Genomic DNA, 5,000 nt, shown 5'->3' on the forward strand with positions numbered 1-5,000 from the left:
TTTATTTCATCGACTGTGAAAGGAAGAAAGGTGATGATGACATCGGCGGCATTCGAACTCAGATTGTAATGCTGGAAGAAATGCTGCTGTGCATTCTGTTCGACTTGCTGACGATTCTGTTAACTCGGTGCATTCAAAATGGTTTTAAACTTTGATACAAGGTCAACAGTCTTAGTGGGAAAGGAAAATCGATTACACCGATCCCAGTGCCCAAGTAGTAATTATTTCATCGATCCCGAAGATGTGAAAGGCAAAGACGACCTTAGCCAAATATGAACTTAGAATATGAAGAACAGAAAGAAATACCGTTATGCATTCTATCCGATGCACTAACAATTCTGCCAATCTAACGCCTTAAAGATAAAACAGTAACAATAAAAAAGAGTATCACAATTGCAAACCTTTATAGTTAACCCAAAAAGTACTGAATTTTATTATAGGTCTTTTTAGTGAATTTACTTATTAAATTTTTCTATATGTGATTGTGGATTTTCATGGATGAATTAAATAATTGTGGTTTTTTTCTCTAAATTATATATTTATATATTATAAATTGTGAAATTTTATTTTGATAAATTAAATTGAATTTTTCCCCTGTAAATTTGGAATATTTTCCCCTAATATTATTATCATTATATATATATATATATATATATATATATATATATATATATATATATATATATATATATATATATATATATATATATATATATATATATATATATATATATATATAGAGTTATTAATATTTCTAAGTCTCTCTAAAGGAGACTACGGCAGCGGTACTGGAAATTAATAGTTATCGCCAAGCCAACATGGCAGTCCCAAAATTAGGACGAAAGCTGCCGTGAATTAGCTCCAAGAAGCCATCGCCTCTAGCTAGCTATGTGACACACGAAACCTGTGTCCTTTATAACCTTCGAACAGGGGAGGTCAGCAGTGTCCCCCTGCTGGTTTGGCATCTGCAGACTAGACTAGTTTCAGGGTGTTGCCCCTTGTCAATGCAGAGTAGCCAAGCCTTAGCCAGGCGGCGCTGCTGACTATCTGCTCGAAGGTTATTTATCTAATTTCAGTGGAATCTATCCACTGGTTTCGTGTGTCACATAGCTAGCTAGAGGCGATGGCTTCTTGGAGCTAATTCACGGCAGCTTTCGTCCTAATTTTGGGACTGCCATGTTGGCTTGGCGATAACTATTAATTTCCAGTACCGCTGCCGTAGTCTCCTTTAGAGAGACTTAGAAATATTAATAACTCTATTTCTGAAAACCAGTGGATAGATTCCACTGAAATTAGATAAATAACCTTCGAGCAGATAGTCAGCAGCGCCGCCTGGCTAAGGCTTGGCTACTCTGCATTGACAAGGGGCAACACCCTGAAACTAGTCTAGTCTGCAGATGCCAAACCAGCAGGGGGACACTGCTGACCTCCCCTGTTCGAAGGTTATAAAGGACACAGGTTTCGTGTGTCACATAGCTAGCTAGAGGCGATGGCTTCTTGGAGCTAATTCACGGCAGCTTTCGTCCTAATTTTGGGACTGCCATGTTGGCTTGGCGATAACTATTAATTTCCAGTACCGCTGCCGTAGTCTCCTTTAGAGAGACTTAGAAATATTAATAACTCTATTTCTGAAAACCAGTGGATAGATTCCACTGAAATTAGATAAATAACCTTCGAGCAGATAGTCAGCAGCGCCGCCTGGCTAAGGCTTGGCTACTCTGCATTGACAAGGGGCAACACCCTGAAACTAGTCTAGTCTGCAGATGCCAAACCAGCAGGGGGACACTGCTGACCTCCCCTGTTCGAAGGTTATAAAGGACACAGGTTTCGTGTGTCACATAGCTAGCTAGAGGCGATGGCTTCTTGGAGCTAATTCACGGCAGCTTTCGTCCTAATTTTGGGACTGCCATGTTGGCTTGGCGATAACTATTAATTTCCAGTACCGCTGCCGTAGTCTCCTTTAGAGAGACTTAGAAATATTAATAACTCTATTTCTGAAAACCAGTGGATAGATTCCACTGAAATTAGATAAATAACCTTCGAGCAGATAGTCAGCAGCGCCGCCTGGCTAAGGCTTGGCTACTCTGCATTGACAAGGGGCAACACCCTGAAACTAGTCTAGTCTGCAGATGCCAAACCAGCAGGGGGACACTGCTGACCTCCCCTGTTCGAAGGTTATAAAGGACACAGGTTTCGTGTGTCACATAGCTAGCTAGAGGCGATGGCTTCTTGGAGCTAATTCACGGCAGCTTTCGTCCTAATTTTGGGACTGCCATGTTGGCTTGGCGATAACTATTAATATATATATATATATATATATATATATATATATATATATATATATATATATATATATATATATATATATATATATATATATATATATATATATATATATATATATATATATATATATATATATATATATATATATATATATATATAGCTAGCTAGAGGCGATGGCTTCTTGGAGCTAATTCACGGCAGCTTTCGTCCTAATTTTGGGACTGCCATGTTGGCTTGGCGATAACTATTAGTATATATATATATATATATATATATATATATATATATAATATATATATATATATATATATATATATATATACATATATATATATATATATATATATATATATATATATATATATATATATATATATATATATATATATATATATATATATATATATATATATATATATATATATATATATATATATATATATATATATATATATATATATATATATATATATATATATATATATATATATATATATATATATATATATATATATATATATATATATATATATATATATATATATAATATATATATATATATATATATATATATATATATATATATATATATATATATATATATATATATATATATATATATATATATATGAAGGTGGTAGAATCGTTAGCACGCCAAGCGAAATGCTTAGCGGTTTTTCGTCTGTCGCACGAAGGTAAATAAACCTAGTTGGTATTTTCAACGGGTTTTTCACTGTTGAGATCAATTTGATTTTTTATAGCATTGAAGATAACCTTAAGGACCAGGTTATGTCTCCACGTATGCTTTTAAATGCTAATGAACAGTTGGAAAGAATATGTTTTAGTGTTCCAACCTTTCTGCATTTGCATGTCATTTTCTGAGACGTTCCATCTTACTAGATTCGTAGGTGATGGCAAAACATCCTACGATGAACGAATCAGAAAACTTAGCCGAGATGTGGTCCACTTCCATATCTCATCCTCGCTTATTTCCCTCTCAACAACATGCTCTTTCCATCTCGTCATCTGTCCTTGAATACATCGGATCAAATGAAGCTCTCTTCTCTCTGCTTCCCTCATTTTGACGCTGTTGCTAACAACAGATCTGCGTTCGCTCCGCATCATACTCGCAAACGATCTAAACTGATCTGCGCCAAAGCCAAGTCTTTTCCGATGGTTTTGCATTGCACCCACCATATCTCTATGTGTAAGAGAAGACAAGATGTCATCAGTCTCTGCTCCTGCTTTCCACTTCCATGCTGTTTTCACCTCTGGTAGGTTACGCCTGATTTCCATATCCTTCGATTCTCTCAGCATCATCACCGTCCGTATCTTCACCAGTTTATATATTTTGACTATTGACGCTAGTGGCAACTGCAACGAACCTCTTTTACGATAAAGAGCTGAACTGTTCAATATCCGAGGTAGGCCTAGCCACTTTCTAATGAACACATTACATTTTTGTTCAATGATCTGAACTCGTGACAAGGCTACCTCGTATATTAAAAGTGGCCACGAAAGTCGCGGCTACAAGTCGAACTGCAAGCATCAAATTTTATAGTCTTCGAGTTATCAATCGCTGATAATCCATCCTCGGCTTGTTTCATAATTTCCATTCTGCGACTTCTATCTGACAATGTTCCAGCGTATACTTGTCCCAAGCTCTTGATGGGTTCTTCTTTGACTGTTGGAATGCTTTCTTCAGTTATTCGAAACTTAAATTCTTTCTGCACGCCCTTAAAAAATGTCAGACTAAGCGACTTTTTTGCTCTAAACCGCATCCTTGACCACTGCACAAGTTCGTCTAATCTCAAGAGGGCATTTTGCATGATTTGTTTATCTGTAGCTAGAAGTGTCACGTCATCCATAAAGGATTTCTTAGGCGATTGTACATGGGCGATTTGTTCCGAAAAATCCACAGCTTTCAAAGTCATCTCTATGATTAAGATAAACCACTTGACAGATATTGACAGCCAGCAGCAATACCAATCTCCAATCGGTGCCAATCTGTTGTAAAATTTCCAGCTGTAAACCTCATTTCGAAACTGTCATAATACATCCTCATTATTTTGATCACTTTGTCTGAAATGTGGAAATGGTCCGTGCTTCTCATCAGTAATTCGTGTGGCACTGAGCCATATGCATTAGCTAGGTCAAGCCATACCAGGTTCAGACTTCTCTTGTTCTGTTTGGCATCCTGGATCGCTTTCCAAATCGAAAAAACAATGTTCAACGCATCCAGGGATCCCAGGGATTCCGGCCTTTTGATGAGACTCATCAACATATCCGTTATTCTGTAAATATGTCACTGTTCTCGAAAGAATTCCCATAAAGATCTTGCCTTCCACATTCAATAAGGACATCGGCCTAAACTGTTTTATAGATAGATAGATAGATAGATAGATAGATAGATAGATAGATAGATAGATAGATAGATAGACAGATAGATAGATAGATAGACAGACAGACAGACAGACAGATAGATAGATAGATAGATAGATAGATAGATAGATAGATAGATAGATAGATAGATAGAGACAGACAGACAGCGTCAGAGACAGACAGATAGAGAAAGAGAGAGATTGGTTTTCAAGACAAGAAAACAAATTTCGAGTTGATCGACTATATGCAAAACAATACTCGAAGGGCAGTACACCAGCATGGTTGCAGTCCTAATACTTTTCAAAAATACGAATACAAGAATTAGAATAATA

The 5,000-nt window shown here is 36.2% G+C and overlaps 1 protein-coding gene across 10 annotated transcripts in view; it reads right to left on the minus strand.

Moving 5' to 3' along the window:
* Nucleotides 1-5,000, minus strand: part of LOC106874495 (uncharacterized) — a 60,869-nt gene that overhangs the window by 23,869 nt on the left and 32,000 nt on the right. The gene's annotated exons all lie outside the window — the stretch shown is intronic.

The sequence above is a fragment of the Octopus bimaculoides genome, chromosome 12, assembly GCF_046866305.1.
Source record: "Octopus bimaculoides isolate indiv1 chromosome 12, ASM4686630v1, whole genome shotgun sequence".
Classification (NCBI taxonomy): domain Eukaryota; kingdom Metazoa; phylum Mollusca; class Cephalopoda; order Octopoda; family Octopodidae; genus Octopus; species Octopus bimaculoides.